The 23,717-nt window shown below is 41.1% G+C and overlaps 1 protein-coding gene across 1 annotated transcript in view; it reads right to left on the reverse strand.

The window, feature by feature from the left end:
- The window catches only part of LOC124556819, a 138,120-nt gene that overhangs the window by 67,872 nt on the left and 46,531 nt on the right, over window positions 1-23,717 (reverse strand). The window lies entirely within an intron of this gene.

A 23,717-nucleotide genomic window follows, 5' to 3' on the forward strand; every position in this document is an offset into this window, starting at 1 on the left:
GACAGCTGATCAGAATGTGGGTAACCCATTAATTGTTATTATGCAACAGTTGTCTCTATTAGCCGAAAATGTGTCAAATCTCACGAAGGCTCAAGTAGAAATTAAACGAGATTTTGCAGAAGCCCAAGCGGAAATAAAACGAGACTTATCCATTATACAGTCTGAAGTAAAACGAGACTTGTCCGTTGTACAGCGAGATTTTGCATAAGGCCAAGCGGAGGTAAAACGAGACGTATCCGTTATTCAATCTGAAGTAAAACGAGACTTATCAGGCACACAAAATGAACTCCAAAATCAATTAGCCGAAAATCAAACAGAATTACAAAATCAATTAAGAGCAACCTTTACCGAATTAGATGGGAGATTAAATGCCCAGACACTGGAAATAAAAGAACAGGCAAAAAGGATCGAACAGAATCTTATTGCTCAAATTGAGCAGGTCCGCCAACAATGCCAAGAAAACAATAGTAAATTAAAAGCGGAACTAACCGAATATGTATCCGTCAAAATTGACACGATACAAAAGCAAGTAGAACTGTTTCCTCAAGTAATACAACCTCAAGACGACATACAGTGTTCCGTAGCTATGATAGCAGAAATTATAGAATCCCAAGATAATGTAAAGAAGCAAGTTGACGAAGTGAAGGAAAAACAGACGACAGTGGAACATAGAATGAATGTACTTGCGGGAAAGTTTCCAGAAATGACATTAGAGCGGCAAAATTTTCCTTCGGAAACGATGGAAGAAAGAGAGTTCCGAAGAGAATTTTTTCAACAAAGGGTTAAAGGAAGTTCGTGAACAACTAGGCGAAGAATTCTCGCGTTGGAAAGAAAATATCGAAAGATCACTAAATCTCTCGCAGGAGGATTTAGAAACAGCGAGAAGTAGGAAACAAAATTCTCAATCTGCGCGTGACATTCCGTCCACGTCAAGATCCGATGTAGACAGAACTGGAACGTCACAAGCTAGATTCGATGTAACGGATAGCCACAGGGAAGAGTAAGAACAGGATGATTTTCGGAATCGTAGTACCGTTGAGGAAAAGATGATTAAACAAAGACAATTTCAAATATTTAAGCCCGACAAAAACAATGTTCATCCTGTAGTCTTTATTCGAAGTTTCAGAGTCTATTTCCATGATCTTGGACAGAATGGCAAAAGATTGGTTTTGTATCTGGATATATACAAGGATCAGGAGCATTGTGGGCATCCGAACAAACATCTTCTTGTAAATGTTATAAAGAATTTGAGCAGGCTTTTCTAGCAAAATATTGGTCTGCTGGAATACAAGAAAGACTTAGGCAGGAAGTATTATATCCTGAGCCTTTCTCATTTTCTAGAGGATCTCTAATGAGATATTTTGAGAAATACATTAATACATCTTTGTATTGGGATGTAGCGATTCCTTTGCCGGATATACTTAGGATACTCAAGTCCAGACTACCCACCAGTATAAGGAATCAGCTGTTATATATAAATGATAAGGATATAGACTCATTTATGACTACGCTTGATCATATTGATATAATTGAGGAGGACAATAAAAGGTCAAGAGAAACGTCATATCAAAGCAGAGCAATAGAAGCGAATCCGAGCTGCAAGTCGAATGGGAATGGCAGTAATGGTAGCAGTCACAATAATCATAACCAACTACACTATCCGAGGATACTTAGAAATGGACAAAATGAAAAGAATAATTATTACCATAATGGAAACTTTAGTAATGGTGCAGCGAGGAGCTATTTTAAGAGCAATAGGAATTTTAATCGATATAATCCAATGTATGGGAACACAAGACAGATCTGCCAACACCAGCAAAACAATAACAATAGTTACACGAATCAATCAAGACAATATAGACCGGATTCACCACAACAACCGATAATCACTGAAGTAGCTGAAGAGACAAATAGCAATCGGACCAACACTCAGTCAAACTAAACATGACCGCATCGTGCCCCGGAGGAGCGGTCATGGGATCTGTTAGGGGCGAAACAGTAAAATTGCAGTTGTTAAGATATAATGATGGTGAGCTGTTGACTGAAAAGTTAACAAAGAATTTAATAACGTGTCATACTGACAGATCGACTGTTCCGGTATCTGAAGTATTTGTTGAAATAGAGGAAGTTCCAACGAATGTGATATTAGACACCGCCGCTTCCGCCAGTGTCATCTCAGGCGCTCTTTTTAGGAGAATTACTAGGAAGAAGAAGGTACCAATTTTGCCAGTACAGAACTGCAAAATCATCGGAGCTGTTGGAGCACGTTCTCCCAATGTCAAAATACAAACACAATTAGAAATGAAAATGGGAAATGTAGCAATAAAATGCATGTTCCTTGTAGTGGAGAAGTTATTAGTGGACTGTATTCTTGGTATTGGGAGTATGCAGGAGTATGATTGTCAGATTGATTTTTTGGAAGGAATAGTTAAATTTAGATTAAATGGAAAAGAGATAGCACTGGATTTAAATAGAAAGGAGATGGTGCATGAGAAATATTGTCGCGGTGTCATAATTCAATAAATTGACACTACAAACGGTCGTTGGAAGGAGCTTTCAAAGGATTTGATACAACAGGAGGACTTTAACCAAACAACAATGATAAAAGCTAGTGAATCAAATCAGCTTACCGGAGAACAAAGGCAGCAGCTTCATTATTTGTTAGAGGCATATGAAGAGATTTTTGATGAGAAACCAGGAATTATTAAAGGGTATATTTGTCACCTACAAATGAAGCCACATCAGACTTACTGTTACACGCACTATCCGATCGCCTGGCGTTTAAAACAATCTGTTCAAAGGAAGATAAATAGAATGTTAGAGTGGAACTTGATTGAGCCATCAACTAGTCCATATTGTTCTCCGCTCTTAGTCGTTCCAAAACCTGGAGGCAACGTAAGATTAGTTCTGGATGCGAGAGAGATAAATAAAATAATAGTATCTGTAAGAACTCATCCGGAAAATATAGATGAATTAACTCAAAATTTCCAGGATGTTTCGTACTTAACTAGTGTTGATTTGAGAAGTTCGCACTGGCAGGTCCAAATGGATGAAGAAACTAGGAAATATACCGCATTTATCTATGCCGGGAGAAGTTACCAATTTAGAGTTGTCCCGTTCGGACTTAATATTAGTGCCGGAATATTTATTACAGCGTTGGATTATGTTCTTGGACCAGAATTGCGTAGTCGTATAACTGTGTTTGCTGACAACTTATTAATAGCCACGACAACATGGGAAGAGCATTTGCATAGTTTGGAAAGGATTTGTGCTGTTTTCAAGAAAACCGGAATTACAGTAAACTTACAGAAGTCTCATTTTGCTTTACCACAAATTAAGTCCTTAGGACATATGATAGATGCGAAAGGTATCCTGCCTACCGAGAAGAAGATAAGTGCAATTCGAAATTTTCCATCACCACGGAATAAAAGACAGCTGAGGGGATTTATAGGTATGGCATCGTTCTTCCGTCGTTTCATAAAGAATCAAGTCATAAATTCTGAGGCATTAAACCGGCTTCTACGGAAGGATGTGCCATGGCAATGGACTGAAGAATTTGAACTAGCTTTTCGAGACATTAAAGACCAAATCGTTAACGCATCCTTATTATATCACCCTGATATTAACTGTGAGTTCCGTCTGTCCACGGATTCATCGGATGTTGGATTAGGTGCTTGTCTCTTCCAAATAAGGAAAATAAAAGGGGTACCAATATTCTGCCCGACAGCATTTGCTAGTCGCGTGTTATCGCCCTGTGAAAGAGCCTATACGACCACAGAATTTGAAGCACTTGCAGTTATCTGGGCATTCAAGAAGTTTAACTATTATTTATATGGTCCGAAAACGATTGTGTATTGTGACCATCAATCACTAACCGTTTTTCAAACATGTAAATTATTACATCGCAGACTGTCGCGTTGGACAATGACACTACAAAAGTACCAATTGAAAATTATTCATGTGTCTGGCATAGAAAATATTATTGCGGATGCACTGTCAAGATCCCCAGAAGGTTTAACGCCGGAAATAGAATCAGTAAATACTTTGGATTTTCCAGTATTACTGTTGCAGGACAATATCTACTAAACTTATTATGTACATCTTTGTAGAGATATGGGAAATTTACAACGAAAGGACCCTCGATGGAAGAAGGTAATTCAACTAAAGGAACAACAAAATTCAAGGGCTACTTCAGCTCATTATAAATTAGTAAATGGAGTATTACTCTTCAGATGTGGACAGGACAACAATCCACGGTGGTGTGTATGTATCCCGAAGGAATATGAGGAAAAATTAATATGGTTTACCCACTTATCATGGGGACATTTTGGTATGATCAAATGCGCCAATAAAATAGGAGCATACTGTTATTTTCCGAATATTCGGAGAAAAGTGCACCAAACATTACAAAACTGAAACCTCCTGGCAGATTAAAACTGTGTGCCGGACCGAGACTCGAACTCGGGACCTTTGCCTTTCGCTGGCAAGTGGTCTGACCGAGCTACCCAACCAAACTCACGCCCCGTCCCCACAGCTTTACTTCTGCCAGTACCTCGTCTCCTACCTTCCAAACTTTACAGAAGCTCTCCTGCGGACCTTGCAGAACTATCACTCCTGAACGAAAGGATATTGCGGAGACATGGCTTAGCCACAGCCTGGGGGATGTTTCTAGAATGAAATTTTCACTCTACAGCAGAGTGTGCGCTGATATGAAACTTCCTGGCAGATTAAAACTGTGTGCTGGACCGAGACTCGAACTCGGGACCTTTGCCTTTCGCGGGCAAGTGCTGTGACCGAGCTGAAAAAATTCTAGCTGCCAGAAGTAAAGCTGTGGGGACGGGGCGTGAGTCGTGCTTGGGTAGCTGGGTCAGAGCACTTGCCCGCGAAAGGCAAAGGTCCCTAGTTCGAGTCTCGGCCCGGCACACAGCTTCAATCTGCCAGGAAGTTTCATATCAGCGCACCCTCCGCTGTAGAGTGAAAATTTCATTCTAAATACAAAACTGTTTACTGTGTCAAAAGGCAAAACTGGATAATAGAGGTAGTAAGCATGTTCTGCATTCAATTATTCCACGAGAGCCAAGGGCGTGAATTTCTTGTGTTATCTGCGGCCCTCTCCCACGATCAAGAGGAGGAGTCAAATTCATTGTTGGATTCTTTGACGTCTTTACAAAATGTGTAAAACTATATCCATTAAAGTGTGCTACTGCCAGAGCTGTTGTAGTGAGATTGGTGCGTGACTATCTTCCGCATGTAGGTTTACCGAAATCCATAATTACAGATAATGCCAGAATTTTTACCGGATTTAAACGGAAGCAAGCATTAACACAGCTTGGTATTCGACAAATTTTGACATCATGTTATCATCCACAAGGTAATCGAATAGAACGAGTTTTCCGAGAATTAGGCCGATTCATGCGTACATACTGTCACAGTAAACCAACATCATGGGCTTATTATTTGTCTGAATTTGAACAAATATTTAATAATCTGACACATACCTCAACTAACTTTACTCCAACAGCTTATGTTTAGTCAGATTCAAAAGAACTTCTGGATAAACCATCTGCCAAAGTATGAAGACCAGAATTTAAAATGGGAGGAAAAGATTCGACTCGAACTTGTCAATTTAACTAAAAAGGCAATACAACGGAAATTGACATATGATAAACGGATTCACCAGATTCAGACATTTTGTCTTGGAGAAAAGGTTTTATTGAGGTGACACATCCATTCGTCGAAACTGATGAAGAACATAAAGAAATGGAATCTTATTTATACGGGACCATATGTTATTGTAAATATACCAAATCCTGGATCATACTTGTTGGCATATCCCGAATCGAAAAGAATAAAGGGATTATTCCCGCATAATGATATTAAGAAATTTTTGAAGGATTGTAGATCTGTGATACCAAATATGGAGAAGAATTTAGAGCGGAATTTGACTATGAGTCGAATGTGTATACAAATATCAAGATGTTTATGTTGTTTAGAGGGTAAGAGATAGTGAGATTACTCCTGTGATAGGTTAAGAGACAGTGAGATTACTCCTGTGATAGGTTAAGAGACAGTGAGATTACTCCTGTGATAGTTTAGCACAAAATTTTAAGATAGGTAGAAGGATTTGTTAATTACTAGTGTTTGTAAGTGTGGACTATGAGCAGAAGCCATAGTGATATACAATGAAAGAGCATCTACATTTCCTCAAGACACGGCACTTGTGTGAGAATTGCGTGTGAAACTTGAACAGTGCGGGATATGTAGGTAAATTCGCTGTGTGTATGATGTGCGCTGCTCGCGCGAGAAAACAAATGAACTGTGAAATGAAGCAACAGTCGATAATGTTACTGCTGCAAACAATTGAAGAAACTCTCTGGTTGCGCGAGAGAAAATTATTATAATTTTTGGATTTTTCTTTATGCCTTCTCTACCAGGAGAATTAATTTAAGAATTTTAATTAACATTTTAAGAATAGCAGTTTGTGTGTTTCATATTATGGGCATAATTGTTGAAATATATTTCCATAAATGTTCTTGAGAGAATGAAGAAGATTCTGCGAGTGGATGATTTGTTAAATGAACATACGTCATCATTAATGATATTTATTTGCAGGTGGATCTATAAATCAATTAATTATAAGAATAATGAAAATTTTTCAGAGAATTTTTTCTAGAAATTATTCCTTTTGTGGAGTCAGTGTCATACGTTTAAAATTTTTCATCAGGTATAAACTTAAATTTTATCGATAATTTCGTAATTGAAAGCAAACCTCGGACAGATTCAATGCTCTACTTCCACCTGCACTATAACAAAACGAAGATTAGATTAAAAATTTTTTTGAGAGGAATACATTCGATGCGAACTACAACAAAATTTAAATGCCCACAGTCTATTTGGCAATGTTTTGGACAATCATCAGTTGTAATGCAAAACAACTTTGGTATTGAGGACTACAAAAAAATTCGCGATTGTTAGGACTGATGGCTGTTCCAGTCTATTACAGATGGAAGAATATAAGAATCCACTCCGATTTTGAGTTCAACGATGAAATATAGACTTGGTTGCCTTAATCCACTCTCTTCCAGGGATTTATTCAATCAGAACCTTTTCCTATTCCACTTTAAACCTGTTCCATGTTCACGTCCCTGACCATTTGTTCCTGAGATCATCTTGCTGTTTCTGCTACCAGCTTCTGTCCTGTACCATAAGCCATCGCCTGTCCTCCGTACCGCCTCCACCAAACGCTGTACGTCGCCGTATATGATCAAGCTACGATTAGCAGCACTAAGTTTGGTTGCGTGTTGGATGCAGTGTAATTCTGTATTACAGGACCTGTAAACACTCCAAAAAGTTATATAGACTGCGACATGTCACTGCATTTTACTTACAAAGCAGGGGCCCACGAAGAAATAGCGCAGATTGTTCCGACGCAGAGCAGAAAAATTATGTACGGGCGTATCAGAGTAACTGTTACTGATTTTCTGATGTCACAGAGGACATACACATAAATGTTACGTATCACTAATAGAGTATCTGCAAATGCTTCATTTAGTGTCCTTTTACATCTGTATTTGATATATTATCGTTATCACTTAGTAAATCTCTTAACTAATTTCCAAACTGAGCTGCAGTAGAAAAGTTATTTCAGGGGTTTTGTGCAGCTGTTGTGACAGGTGGTTTCACTGGGGAAATTGTAGCGGCTTGGGAATTGGGGAAGCAAATGAGACTCTTCCATTCTTTTGCAGAGCTTGCTCAAGAGATAGGATTATAACTGAACAGGAGGAGAAAATTAGAGCCCTACAGGCTGATTTGGACAGAGCGAGGGAGGAACTGAAGAGGTTAAGGGGAGAGAAGGGTAAACAGCGGTGGGAAGTGGTAGCTGGGAACAGGGGCCACATAAACAGAACAGTGTCTGACAGTTTCGCAATTGGCTCAACCAATAGATTTGCCTTGCTACCACAGTTAAGTAAGAAAAAGGCTCCAGTAGAAGTAGATGTAGTTAAGATGCAACAGAATCTCACTAGGAAACCAACTGTTAAAAAAAAAGTAGAAAGTAAGAGGAAAGTTCTGTTGCTAGGTAGCAGCCATGGAAGAGGTGTGGGCCAGATTTTGCAGGAAAAATTAGGGGACAGGTACCAGGTCACAAACTTTTTCTAGCCAAGTGCATGTCTTACTCAGGTGGTAGAGGATATATGTTCCTTGTGCAAGGGTTTCTCAAAGCAGGATCATGTGATGATAGTGGGTGGAGTGGGAAACAGTACTGATAGGGATCAGGGCTACAGTATTGAGTGTGACCTGGTGAAAATAGCCTCTGCAACGACCCATACCAATGTTGGGCTGGTGCTTGCTTTCGTGTGGCATGATCAGACCCAGTTGAACTGCTCTGTCAGAAGGGTAAATATGGAGTTGGATCAGTTGCGTAGGGCGGCCACTCTGTCAGACATTGGATTGGTTCCTGTCGAGGCTATTGACAGGGAGGTATTTCACGAGGCATGGCCTACACCTCAATCGGAAAGGGGAGGGTAAACTGGGAGGGTTGTTAGCGAAATCCATAAGGGGGGACACTAGTACTAATTGATGTACCTCTTTTATAGACTAATATCAGTGTCCAATGAGAAGTTCAGGCATGCAGGTGCTAAAGACGTCCGAAACTCACAAGATTCTCACAACAGTAAAGTAAATATTAGTGTCACCATATTTAACCAAAAAATTAGTAGACTAAATAAAAAAGTAGATTCTCACAAAAGTAAAGTAAAAAATAATGTTACCATTTTTCACCAAAATATTCCAGGATTGAAGAATAAAGTAGATGAGCACCTGGTTTGTTTAGATGACATTGAAACTGATAATGTAACAGATATACTATGCCTGTCTGAGCATCACATTGTGTCTGACATGGAAAAGGTATATATCAGTGGTTATAAACTAGCTGCACGTATGGGTAGAGAGAATAAGGTGAGAGGAGGAGTTGCTATATATGTCAAAAGTTATCACTGTGTAAAAAGCTTAGATACAAAAAAGTTTTGTCTAGAGCAACATATAGAAGCATGTGCCTGTCAACTTAAACTGCAGGACGGCTCTTTTATAATTGTAAGAGTATATAGGTCCCCTTCAGGATACTTTTATTTATTCCTGGAAAACTTGGATGCCTTGTTGTGCTATCTGTCAAATAGGGCAAAGCAAATTATTATTTGTGGGGCTTCAATGTTGATTCACTGAAAGAGTGTAATAGGAAGATTGACCTGGAAGTCTTCCTCGGTTCATTCAATTTCACATCTGTCATTGACTTTCCTACTCGGGTAGCAAAGGACAGCAGCACATTGATAGATAACACATTTATAGACCAAGATAAGTTTGAAAACATGAATTCCTGTCCTGCTGAGAATGGCCTTTTTGATCATGGTGCTCAGCGAGTTACAGTATATGACATAGCTCCATTCAGTAATTCAAAACTACTCTTCAAAGTTGTGCGATCTATTAATGACTCAACAATTAGAAATTTCAGGGAAATTCTTCAGCAGTTAGACTGGGATGAGGTGTACAAGGAACCCGTTGCTAATTTTAAATATAGCTTGTTTCATGATACACTTGTAAGAGAATTTGAAAACTGTTTCCCCAAGAAAGTAGTGAAATCTAATTATAAGAAACTATGCAAAAAACCTTGGCTTACTAAAAGAATAAAAATATCTTGTAACCACAAAAGGGAACTGCATCTAACAACAAGAAAGAGTAATGACCCAGAAACAGCCAAATATTATAAAAACTACTGTGCTACATTAAGAAAGGTTATTAAAAAGTCCAGAAGCATGTGCATCTTGTCTGAGATTAATACCTCTGATAACAAAATCAAAACAATTTGGAATATTATTACAAGGGAGACAGGGCAACTAAGAGTACAGGATCACGGCACTACCATCAAAGCGAATGGAAACTTGACAAGCAAGCCGGAAGTCGAAAGCATTTTGAAAAATCATTTTTTAATTGTTGTAGAGAAAATAGGATCTAAATGTTCATTAGAAGAAGCAAGGCAGTTAATGGAGAGGTCTTACCCACACAGTTTGATGCAATTGAAATTCCACCCACCTCTCCTTCTAAAATTAGGAAGATAATAAACTCTCTCAAGAATAAAAGGTCACATGGAAATGATGGCATTTCCGGCAGGATAATAAAAGTTTGTTCCCAAGAGATAAGTGGGATTCTTAGCCACATATGTAACAGCTCTCTGAATTATCGTATTTTCCCAGATAGACTGAAGTATGCCATTGTTAAACCACTGCACAAAAAAGGGGATACTGTATGGTAGCTTGACACCTTTCTAAAAATAAAGTTTAACAAAATGTCAGTTTGGTTTCCAGAAAGGTTTCAAGGTTTTTCAACGGAAAATGCTATATATACTTTCACTAATGAAACATTAAATGGTCTGTAACCGGAAGTCATACGTTGGGATTTTTTGTGATATCTCAAAGGCTTTTGATTGTGTAAATCATGGAACACTTCTAGATAAGCTCAAGTACTATGGTATGAATAGGACAGCACTCAAATGGTTTATATCATACCTAACTTGAAGAGTACAGAAAGTTGAAATAGGCAGTTCATGTAATACCCAAAAAACTGGTGATTTCTCAAACTGGGGAACAACCAAGAATGGGGTGCGGCAAGGTTCGGTCTTGGGTCTCCTGCTGTTCTTAATATATATTTTTGACTTGCCATTCTATATTCAGGAAGATGCAAAGCTGGTACTTTTTGCCGATGATACAAGTATAGCTATCACACCCAACAGACCAGAATTAACCGAAGAAATTGTAAATGATGTTTTTCAGAAAATCATTAGGTGGTTCTCTGCAAATGGGGTCTCATTAAACTTTGACAAAACACAGTATATACAGTTCCACACAGTAAATGGAATGACGCCATTAATAAATTCAGACTTCGATCAGAAATCGGTAGCTAAGGTAGAATATTCAAAATTCCTAGGTGTATGCATTGATGATGGGTTGAACTGGAAAAAAACACACTGAAGATCTGCTGAAACGGTTGAGTTTAGCTACTTATGCTATTAGTGTCATTGCAAATTTTGGCGATATACATCTCAGTAAATTAGCTGACGACGCCTATTTTCATTCTCTGCTTTCGTGTGGCATCATATTTTGGGGTAACTCATCATTCAGTAAAAGAGTGTTCATTGCACAAAAGCGTGTAATCAGAATAATTGCTGGAGCTCGTCCAAGATCATCCTGCAGACACTTATTTAAAGAGCTAGGGATGTTCACTCTATATATATATATATATATATATATATATATATATATATATATATATATATATATATATATATATTGACTTACGAAATCTGTTATTAACAATCCGAACGATTCAAAAGTAATAGCAGTGTACATGGCTACAACACTAGGAGAAAGGATGATCTTCACTACTCAAGGTTAAATCTAACTTTGGCTCAGAAAGGGGTAAATTATGCTGCCAAAAAACTCTTTGGTCTCTTACCTAATAGCATAAAAAAAATTTCAAATGGCTCTGAGCACTATGGGACCTAACATCTGAGGTCATCAGTCCCCTAGACTTAGAACTACTTAAACCTAAGGACATCACACACATCCATTCCCTGAGGCAGGCTTCGAACCTGCGACCGTAACGGTCGCGCGGTTCCGGACTGAATAGCCTAGAACCACTCGGCCACTTGTAGCATCAAAAGTCTGACAGATAGCCACATGGCATTTAAAAGAATTTCTGAATGGCAACTCCTTCTACTCGTTAGATGAATTTTTGGATATAGTAAGTGGGTAATTTCCAAACCCCCATCCAATAAAAAAAATATTAAAAATATTAAGTGTCATGTAATATTTCGTGTAATGTAATATTTTGTATGGACACCTTTTATTAACCTGAAATGTTCCAAATCATTACGAAGTGTCGTATTCATGATCTATGGAACAAGTACTAATCTAATCTAATATACGCGAAAGTCAGTGCTCATCATTCAGATTTTAGATGTTTTTGTTTTAACCGTTATCCCTACAATGGAAACAATAAATTGCTGCATTCACTTTGTTGTTATAAGTCACAGAATATCTTCTGTAAAATATGTTTACTTACTTTCAGGTATTACAATTTAAACGTTGTTTCTGAACTAAAGTGTAGTTATGTACATTGACGCATGTCTGATGCTGGTAACGCAGTGATATGGAATCTTCTGTCCCACTCGTTCCCTCGCACCAGCAAATTTTTGAATCACAGTATCAAATTATAGTTGTCCTGTCAAATTATGTTCAGTTGCCGAGGACCAAAAATCATGCATAGTTAATCTGAGATGGTTTTCAACATGAGTCAGAGTGTTGAATGACATTTCTGCTTCAGTTATATCCATTGAAGAGCGTAAAAGATGTGCATAACTTGAAATTTTGAACTCATGTATTTTATCCAAGAGGTTACTTATTACAAAGCAATGTACCCAAAGTCTGACGCATGAATAGTTTTCTGACGCCTGATTTCTTCTTATTAATCTGTTGTGACGTCATTATGGTATTCACTGCTAAACAACTTACATGCCTGAGTGACCCGATCATCAACCTCTCAGTATTTCCGCAAAAATCCAACTGTTTCATCTATAATCATCACTGCTGCACATCAGGTTTTCAATTTAGACAATAGATTGTCAGTATGACAGTGAAAATGGATCCTGAACGAACCTTCTTAATTTACATCTGTCACTTCATATTTCGTTTCATTATGAAATTATTTCCTCTTCGTAGTTCGCGCCTCCGAAAATTCAGAATCGGTATTAATTTCATTGGCAACTACTTCAGATTCAGCGAGGACAGTATTCCAGTTTTCGTTTTACGTTAATCAATTAGCCTGAAGGTGCCTTATCTCAATATCAATAGCAGTAAATTGAGCTTGTCGTAATTTGATTGTGTATTCAACTAGTACCAACCACTTTGGACGAATTGACGTCACGATTAAACAACTTAAAGGTGTACCATAATAAAAAAATCTTATTATAAAATGTTTTTCAGCTGACATATTTAACTTACTGAGAGTTTCAACAGCAATGGCAATGTTACACAAGTGAACTGCTACTGGTCAACGTAAGCGCTCGAGTGGGTATTAGACATGGAATATAAACAACTTCCAATACTCTGTTTCAGATTTTCCTATTGTCGAGGACTGCAATCGAACAGGTTGCAAGGAAGTTGAATCACTCCGAAAAAAATTAATGCTTTATGACAGTTCTCAGCTGCGTGTACACCTCATAAGGGTATTAAAAACACACAGAGAGAATTTTGCAGGAGAATTCCACTGAAGAAAATGTTTCCGAACTACTTCATGGCATCTTCTCGTATAACCTCTGTTATAATAACCTTGTCTGCGGGATACACTGATAGAAACTGAGAGTTTCACAGGTATTGGTCGAATTAAATGTGCAGTAGCAACTCCTGTATTCTGATTACAATATGCAAATTCCAAAGCCGTTCATTTGACAGATAATGAATGCACTTGTAGCACTTTCCAGCTTTCTGTCCTTTACTGACCTCGCAAATGCGTTTTGCAAGAACTGCACTGTAGTGACTCAAGAACACTGACATTCTGAGGAAGTTTCTATTATTTGGATCTTCAGTTTTCTGAGACGATCCTCTGAAGGCCAAGCTTCCATAACCCAAAAACAATGATTAATTCAAGAAAATAAGTATCATACATTGAGCAAGTCAGTAAAGTATTGGTCCACCTCTGGTCATTATGTTAGCAGTTATTCGTCTTGGCATTGACAGATTTGTTGGACGTCCTCCTCAGGGATATCGAGCCAAATTCTGTCCAATTTACGTGTTGGATTGTCTAAATCCCGAAATGGTTGGAGGGCCCTGCCCATAATGCTCAAAACGTTCTCAATTGGGGAGATATCCGACGACCCTGATGGCCAAAGTAGGGTTTGGCAACCACCAAGATAAGCAGTAGAAACACTCGCCTTGTGTATGCGTGGGGGGGGGGGGGGGGGGAGCGGGTGGGGGGGATTATCTTGTTTGAAATACAGGCCCAGAACGGCTTGCCATGAACAGCAACACACAGGGTTGTAGAATATCGCTGAAGCACCGCTCTGCTGTAAGGTTGCTGCAAATCACTACCAAAAGGATCCTGCTGTGAAAAGAAATGGCACCCCAGGCCGTCACTCCTGATTGTCAGATTCAGTGGCAGGTAGCAGTCAGGTTGGTATACTACAGTAGTGGAGCAGAGTTCCTATGGCCCCAGCGACGTCAAACAGGATGGCGGCTGTGACGTCAGTTGATTACTTCATGCAAGATGGTGGCTATGATGTCAGCTGATTACATCATCCAAGAGATGATGTCAGTTGGTGATGCAAGTACTGTTATCCAAGATGGCGGCCATGACGTCAGCTGATGATGCAAGTACTGTTATCCAAGATGGCGGATTTTGGTAGGAAGATAGGTCAATTCGGCTTCCTCCACTAACCTAACCCCCATCCCCCCCCCCCTCCCCCCCCAGAAAATGGTGGGAAGTTCAAATCCCATCAGGATAATGGAACACACCATGGCTTCCTATACTAACCTAAGAAAATGACGAGAAGATAGGTCACTTGGGCTACCTCCACTAACCTAAGTCATCCGACCACCACCTCTTCCTACGAACTGGAGGGGAAAAGGACTCGGCATGTACTGGACATAAGTCTTTACTTTCAGTCCTTATTCAAACAAATAGAGGCAGTACACACATTACGTGAGCTACCTCCACTAACCTAAGTCACCCAACCGCCACCTCTTCTTAGGAACTGGAGGGGAAAAGGACTTGGCCTCTACTGGATAGGATGGATGTAAGTTTTTATTTTGCAGGCAGTCTTTATTTAATCAATTTAAGGCAGTACCTCCATCCAGTGTGTCCACCATGGGGCTTGGAGTCCAACTGACACAGTACACAGTACTGCCACCAGAGGTCACTGTTGTGCCTCCTGTGATGTAATCCAAGATGCTGGTCTGGAGGGGAAAATGGCGCAGACAATGGTGAGAAAATGACAGCCTGTGCTAAGCTGCTGGAGAGAGGAACGAATGTACTTTATTTATTTTTGAACAATTTATTTATGGATGGATCTCATCCAGTTCATTTATTACACTGATACGAAACACTCGCTCTGACGTGCTTTGGTTCACAATACACAGTTTGATGACCTGCAAACTACTCGTAAATATTGCAGTACACTGATGAACAGACACGCAAGCAAGTCGTAAGTTATCGAAATAATGCAGCACACGGCATACTGACCTGTATACTACTCGTGACTCGCTAAAATAATGCAGTACACTCAAGTGCAGACATGAAAACAACTCATAAATTATCATAATAACGCATGTAGAACGCTTAGCTGACACTCTCACTATTCGTAAACTGTCCAAATAGCACATAGCACAGCCTACAGACCTGGTAGCAATATAATGCAACAGACATGTAAACAACACGCACATGCACTGCCAGCCGCCCCCTGTCCTCTGGACCGCACAGGACACTATCGCACACGCTCCCATAAGTCACGATGCACTGGAAGCCCCCATGAAGTAATGATGCGACAGTGAGCTACCAAGCCAAGATATGCACAGGTGCCCGTTTGGGTCCTGCAAGCATGAGACAGAGTCATCCTTTTCATATTTGATACCTGAGATATTCCTGTCGAAATAAGTATTCACATAGGCACCGTTGCTGACGCGAACAGAGGGGTTTGAAGGACTATTTACAGGGTGACTCACCCTCGCAGACGCTGCAGAAATCCGTTCCTTCCCCTCCTCCTCGCGATCCTAATGGCACATTAGAGCTGTGTCCACCCTTGCTTACCTGACCCAGTGCAACTGATGCATCCCCGTGAAATGCACGCATGTAGCTACACATCACTGCAAGAGCATCTAAAAAGGTTCTCTATGTTATACTGATGTCATGTGGCTGCGTAAAATAAGAACCAAGTCGACCTCTCGGAAACTGTGTAGTATCCCAGGAATAGTTAATGCATGCTTTTCTAGGAGCTTTTGTCTATGCCTGGAAATACTTGCCCTAACAGAATCTGTTTAAGAAAACAGCCCAGAATATCGCCGAATTCATTCTTCCTCACGGTCCTAATGTGCACTCCATTCATCACGTCTTACCCTTCCTGCTTTCAACATACACAAACGTTCTCACTGCTATGTAGAGACTACTATATCCCAACACAAAGGATGTCTTGTGAATGAATGGAAGATTATGATTGGCTGTTATCGAATTTACCCAGAGAATCACTGATGCCGCCGGTGTGGAAGCACCATCAGTTTTTTTGTTTCTTTCTTTCTGGAGAGGAGAGTTTCATCCACAAAAACTATGTTATACAGGAAGCCATATTGCACCCGCAATTACACCTTGCAAAGTGCTCTACATATTGTCAAATATGGAAAGACTCTTACTCAATTAAACTGCTATCCGACTGAGCACAGGAGCTTCAACATTAGAGCGTGAAAGCAGTCTCCAAACCAGCAATATATCACCTTGTACCGTGTCGATGTAGTACACATATAACTCAAATCCTGCTCCCTGCCGCCGTTGGATAAGCAGCTGCAGCAGCAAGTCGTATACTCCTAGCTCACTCATTTGTTACATAGTTTAATTCTTAATTTCTTTCCGTGTTTTTGGTACTTGCATTGTTTAATTCATAAATTTCGGGCGTATTATAGTATTTGAGAGTTGTAGCATCGCGTTTTAGTACCTGAATAGTGTAAATTCGCGTAGCCGTTTGTCTTCTGTTTTTGTTTTGAACGGCCAGTGTCGGTTGGTCACAGTTAATGTGCTCCCTGCCGCCGTTGGATAAGCAGCTGCAGCAGCAAGTCGTATACTCCTAGCTCACTCATTTGTTACATAGTTTAATTCTTAATTTCTTTGTGTGTTTTGGTACTTGCATTGTTTAATTCATAAATTTCGGGCGTATTATAGTATTTGAGAGTTGTAGCATCGCGTTTTAGTACCTGAATAGTGTAAATTCGCGTGGTCTCCTTCCACCGCCGAGCAGTGTCAGCAGTGCGCAAGTAGCAGCATTACTGCATTTACTAGGCAATCTTGTATTTTAATAACCGTTTAAATTTTGTCGATTTGTTTGCGCTCTCTGTAGATTAGTTCAGACGTTCTTTGCAAAATAGTTTTTAGCATGGATAGGGACTGCAACTGCTGTGTTCGGATGCAGGCTGAGTTGGCATCCCTTCACTCCCAGCTTCAGGCAGTGTTGGCTTCGGTCACACAGCTTGAGGCTGTTGCCAATGGGCATCACTGTGGGGGTCCGGATGGGGGTTTGTCAGGGACGGCCAGCTCGTCCCATGCATTCCCCGATCGGACTACGACTGTGGTTGCCCGGGATACTGCCCGCATTGAGGCTGATCCCTCACCTGTGGTAGAGTGGGAGGTCGTCTCAAGGTGTGGCAGGGGGCGAAAGACATTACGGAGGGCTGAACGGAAGGCCTCTCCAGTTTGCCTGACGAACCGGTTTCAGGCTCCGTCTCAGGCTGATACTGATCTTCGGCCTGACATGGCTGCTTGTCCTGTTCCAGAGGTTGCCCCTCAGTCTGCAAGATCCGGGCGGTCGCAGAGGGTGGGCTTACTGGTAGTTTGGGAGCTCCAACGTCAGGCGCGTAAAGGGGCCCCTTAGGGAAATGGCAGCAAGAGAGGGGAAGAAAACCACTGTGCATTCCGTGTGCATCCCGGGGGGAGTCATTCCAGATGTGGAAAGGGTCCTTCCGGATGCCATGAAGGGTACAGGGTGCACCCATCTGCAGGTGGTCGCTCATGTCGGCACCAATGATGTGTGTCGCTATGGATCGAAGGAAATACTCTCTGGCTTCCGGCGGCTATCTGATTTGGTGAAGACTGCCAGTCTCGCTAGCGGGATGAAAGCAGAGCTCACAATCTGCAGCATCGTCGACAGGACTGACTGCGGACCTTTGGTACAGAGCCGAGTGGAGGGTCTGAATCAGAGGCTGAGACGGTTCTGCGACCGTGTGGGCTGCAGATTCCTCGACTTGCGCCATAGGGTGGTGGTCAGGAGTCCACTACCCGCAACAAGCGGCTACACGGGTAGCAGGGGTTGTGTGGCGTGGGCTGGGCGGTTTTTTACGTTAGATGGCCTTGGGCAAGTACAGAAAGGGCAACAGCCTCAACGGGTGCGGGGCAAAGTCAGGACATGCGGGGACCAAACAGCAATCGGTATTGTAATTGTCAACTGTCGAAGCTGCGTTGGTAAAGCACCAGAACTTCAAGCGCTGATAGAAAGCACCGAAGCTTAAATCGTTATAGGTACAGAAAGCTGGCTTAAGCCAGAGATAAATTCTGCCGAAATTTTTACAAAGGTACAGACGGTATTTAGAAAGGATAGATTGCATGCAACCGGTGGTGGAGTGTTCGTCGCTGTTAGTAGTAGTTTATCCTGTAGTGAAGTAGAAGTGGATAGTTCCTGTGAATTATTATGGGTGGAGGTTACACTCAACAACCGAGCTAGGTTAATAATTGGCTCCTTTTACCGACCTCCCGACTCAGCAGCATTAGTGGCAGAACAACTGAGAGAGAATTTGGAATACATTTCACATAAATTTTCTCAGCATGTTATAGTCTTAGGTGGAGATTTCAATTTACCAGATATAGACTGGGACACTCAGATGTTTAGGACGGGTGGTAGGGACAGAGCATCGGGTGACATTATACTGAGTGCACTATCCGAAAATTACCTCGAGCAATTAAACAGAGAACCGACTCGTGGAGATAACATCTTGGACCTACTGATAACAAACAGACCCGAACTTTTCGACTCTTTAAGTGCAGAACAGGGAATCAGTGATCACAAGGCCGTTGCAGCATCCCTGAATATGGAAGTTAATAGGAATATAAAAAAAAGGGAGGAAGGTTTATCTGTTTAGCAAGAGTAATAGAAGGCAGATTTCAGACTACCTAACAGATCAAAACGAAAATTTCTGTTCCGACACTGACAATGTTGAGTGTTTATGGAAAAAGTTCAAGGCAATCGTAAAATGCGTTTTAGACAGGTACGTGCCGAGTAAAACGGTGAGGGACGGGAAAAACCCACCGTGGTACAACAACAAAGTTAGGAAACTATTGCGAAAGCAAAGAGAGCTTCACTCCAACTTTAAACGCAGCCGAAACCTCTCAGACAAACAGAAGCTAAATGATGTCAAAGTTAGCGTAAGGAGGGCTATGCGTGAAGCGTTCAGTGAATTCGAAAGTAAAATTCTATGTACCGACTTGACAGAAAATCCTAGGAAGTTCTGGTCTTACGTGAAATCAGTAAGTGGCTCGAAACAGCATATCCAGACACTCCGGGATGATGATGGCATTGAAACAGAGGATGACACGCGTAAAGCTGAAATACTAAACACCTTTTTCCAAAACTGTTTCACAGAGGAAGACCGCACTGCAGTTCCTTCTCTAAATCCTCGCACAAACGAAAAAATGGCTGACATCGAAATAAGTGTCCAAGGAATAGAAAAGCAACTGGAATCACTCAATAGAGGAAAGTCCACTGGACCTGACGGGATACCAATTCGATTCTACACAGAGTACGCGAAAGAACTTGCCCCCCTTCTAACAGCCGTGTACCGCAAGTCTCTAGAGGAACGGAGGGTTCCAAATGATTGGAAAAGAGCACAGGTAGTCCCAGTCTTCAAGAAGGGCGTCGAGCAGATGCGCAAAACTATAGACCTATATCTCTGACGTCGATCTGTTGTAGAATTTTAGAACATGTTTTTTGCTCGAGTACCATGTCGTTTTTGGAAACCCAGAATCTACTATGTAGGAATCAACATGGATTCCGGAAACAGCGATCGTGTGAGACCCAACTCGCTTTATTTGTTCATGAGACCCAGAAAATATTAGATACAGGCTCCCAGGTAGATGCTATTTTTCTTGACTTCCGGAAGGCCTTCGATACAGTTCCGCACTGTCGCCTGATAAACAAAGTAAGAGCCTACGGAATATCAGACCAGCTGTGTGGCTGGATTGAAGAGTTTTTAGCAAACAGAACACAGCATGTTGTTATCAATGGAGAGACATCTACAGACGTTAAAGTAACCTCTGGCATGCCACAGGGGAGTGTTATGGGACCATTGCTTTCACAATATATATAAATGACCTAGTAGATAGTGTCGGAAGTTCCATGCGGCTTTTCGCGGATGATGCTGTAGTATACAGAGAAGTTGCAGCATTAGAAAATTGTAGCGAAATGCAGGAAGATCTGCAGCGGATAGGCACTTGGTGCAGGGAGTGGCAACTGTCCCTTAACGTAGACAAATGTAATGTATTGCGAATACATAGAAAGAAGGATCCTTTATTGTATGATTATATGATAGCGGAACAAACACTGGTAGCAGTTACTTCTGTAAAATATGTGGGAGTATGCGTGCGGAGCGATTTGAAGTGTAATGATCATATAAAATTAATTGTTGGTAAGGCGGGTACCGGGTTGAGATTCATTAGGAGAGTGCTTAGAAAATGTAGTCCATCAACAAAGAAGGTGGCTTACAAAACACTCGTTCGACCTATACTTGAGTGTTGCTCATCAGTGTGGGATCCGTACCAGGTCGGTTTGACGTAGAAGATAGAGAAGATCCAAAGAAGAGCGGCACGTTTCGTCACAGGGTTATTTGGTAACCGTGATAGCGTTACGGAGATGCTTAATAAACTCAAGTGGCAGACTCTGCAAGAGAGGCGCTCTGCATCGCGGTGTAGATTGCTCGCCAGGTTTCGAGAGGGTGCGTTTCTGGATGAGGTATCGAATATATTGCTTCCCCCTACTTATACCTCCCGAGGAGATCACGAATGTAAAATTAGAGAGATTAGAGCGCGCACGGAGGCTTTCAGACAGTCGTTCTTCCCGCGAACCATACGCGACTGGAACAGGAAAGGGAGGTAATGACAGTGGCACGTAAAGTGCCCTCCGCCACACACCGTTGGGTGGCTTGCGGAGTATAAATGTAGATGTAGATGTAGACAAAATCACCCCTTTTATACCATTCGTACATATACTGTGAGACAGCATAAGCACATCCACAGTAGGTATACTCTTGGCACTAGATATTTCCCGCGAGGTCGGGAGTCATCCAGTCCCAATGTCTGACCAGAGCACCCTCAGTGGATTGAAGTCACTCTCGGAACTGTTGTGCAAAGACTGACTCATTTCCCCCTTGGCACAAACACGTTACTGTTTCTGGTCCGGACCTGCTTGTTTGCTCGCTTTTCTACACACATTTCCCGAATCTGTGATTACAAGAACACATCTAATTTCGCATGGTTTGCTAGAATATCATACCGGTGCTTCTTGATATCAAACACATATCAATATTGCTTTCATAGCAGTATCGATCACGCAATATAATTCTGAAGATATTGGCTGGAAATTATCTCTCTAGAAACCCGAAACTTTAGCTAGGCGGAGTGTGCTTTAAACCGCAGAGTAACTAGAAACTTATCCCATCTGCGAAGACCTTTACATGAAAAAACTCGACAAAAGAAAAAAAAGTAAACTGATATTTCCGCTCACCAATACCGATGTCGCTGATATATGATTCCAAATCATCCCTACGGACAGAAAACAGCAAACGCTCTCCAAATGTGGAGGTGACTGGATACAATCAGGTACATTGCTGTACTACGCCTCCCGATCAGCCCATGTGGGCTAGGCATTGGCAGTGGTACTACATTTACAAGCAATTTTAAAACACAGAACGAGAGGTTATGTGATGATCGTATGGATGAAACTGACATAAAATTGATAGAAGTGGAAAAAATGACGGTGCAGGGAAATTGAGGTCATCAGCCCCTAGAACTTAAAACTACTTAAACCTAACTAACCTAAGGACATCAAACACATCCATGCCCGAGGCAGCGTTCGAACCTGCGACCGTAGCGGTCGCGCGGTTACAGACTGAAGTGCCTAGAACCGCTCGGCCACACTGAGAAATTGAGGAAGTTGTTGCGTATCTTCTGGTTGGCGCATAGCAATTTGTACATGGGAACAAGTATGCAGCACCAAGAGGAATCCCAGAAAACGTCGACATGGAAGCAAAGGAAATCAGGGAAGCAGTCAATTTTTTCCCATCAAGGCAGCATTACACTGTATGTTTATTGAGGTACCAGTGATACACGTGAGTTGACTACTGTATTTGACGCTTTCCAGGAAGACAGAGACCCATCTGCCTCTAAACTTACATGCATCTGTGTTACAGACTGACAGAGAGTGAATGGGGTGATCGATTGAATGATGATGCATTCTAGAGAAGTAGAAGTTGCTGTAGGTCAATTTTTCCATTGTCCTGTCAGGATTCATCAGTCGTGTGACATAGCCTGCATTCGACTTGTATACAACCACGTGTTCTGTATGTTATTTAAAGCACTGTCTTCTTGCGATCGTTAACGGTAAACCTGTCGGTCATCAGAGGACTTCCATCTCAAGTGTTTTGAAACTTGACACATTTCTCTAAACGAACTATGTTTTATGTGATGTACTCCATCTCCCTACCGCATCTTGGGTGTAAAATCGAGACTTCAGCTTTATAACTAAGTTAGTGGTAGATGCTTGTGAGGCACTGCAATCCCCGTGTATACATTTGCCTGACCGATGTGCTGTTTACAGAGTTAGTGGTGGAATGACTTGTAATTTTCACATGTAGGACGCTGCTGCTATGCGTTTATCTGTTTCCTTGTACGAGGTATTCCCTGTTACTAACGATAATTTTATATAGGGCTGATGCAGGCATAGTATAATTTCTAAAGTGCGATCAGATGTGGAAAGTGGACGCTACACATCTCTGGAAAGCCGTATTATGCTTGTATCACACAAAGCCAATGTTTTAGGGAAGTAGTTTTTTCGTTTTATGGTTCGATAACATAGTTTATCGTAGAGAAACCGGGAAGAAGGATCCATGTCATACGCTTGAAATATATTTCTTACATTGGATTATTAAGAGTGCTATATTCCATATGACTGATAGGTCGGAAACGCAAGTGATCTAACATCCCGTTTTAAGTGCGGAACGTTGTAGCCTTTATATTCTCTCCTGCCAATACCTTCCAGGTACTGATCCTAGACTCTGGAGTAATAATCATGCATAAAAATCATCTGTTTCTTGTTCTTCTTAACCATCTGCTATTATATCATGGCACTTTCAAACCAGTGCTAACATCCTCGACATGGGTGCACCTCAAGAAATCTTGTGCACTTGGACTCGGCAAGCCCCAGTCATTCATGAGACGTGGAATGTGGCGGTCCACTTCTGGTCGGTTTGTAACACCATTATCGATTTGAGTAATTGGTACAGCGTAATTTTATTATGAAGTCTTTATTCTGTATGAGTTAAGATCTTTGAATTGTTGGAGGGAAATGGAAATTTGTGATGTATATTTGGTTTAACTTAAAAGTGTGCTTAAATAATGAAACTTCATTAAATATGTCTGTTGGAAAAAACAAAATTGTATGTAGAAAACTGGTTCATACTTCGATATCTTGTATTGTGAAATAGAAAAGACATAGGGAACCCCCTTTATTACAGAAGGGGATTGGCACGCTAGAAAAGGTGGAAGGGGCGGTCTACCTGGGTGGCAAAAGAGAGAGTGGGTTAGACAGTCAGTGGCCAGCTGTGGAATAGTCAACACCGCAGGCTCCTAGTGAGGCGTTCTGAAACCAGATC

This window comes from Schistocerca americana, chromosome X, assembly GCF_021461395.2.
Source record: "Schistocerca americana isolate TAMUIC-IGC-003095 chromosome X, iqSchAmer2.1, whole genome shotgun sequence".
Lineage (NCBI taxonomy): Eukaryota > Metazoa > Arthropoda > Insecta > Orthoptera > Acrididae > Schistocerca > Schistocerca americana.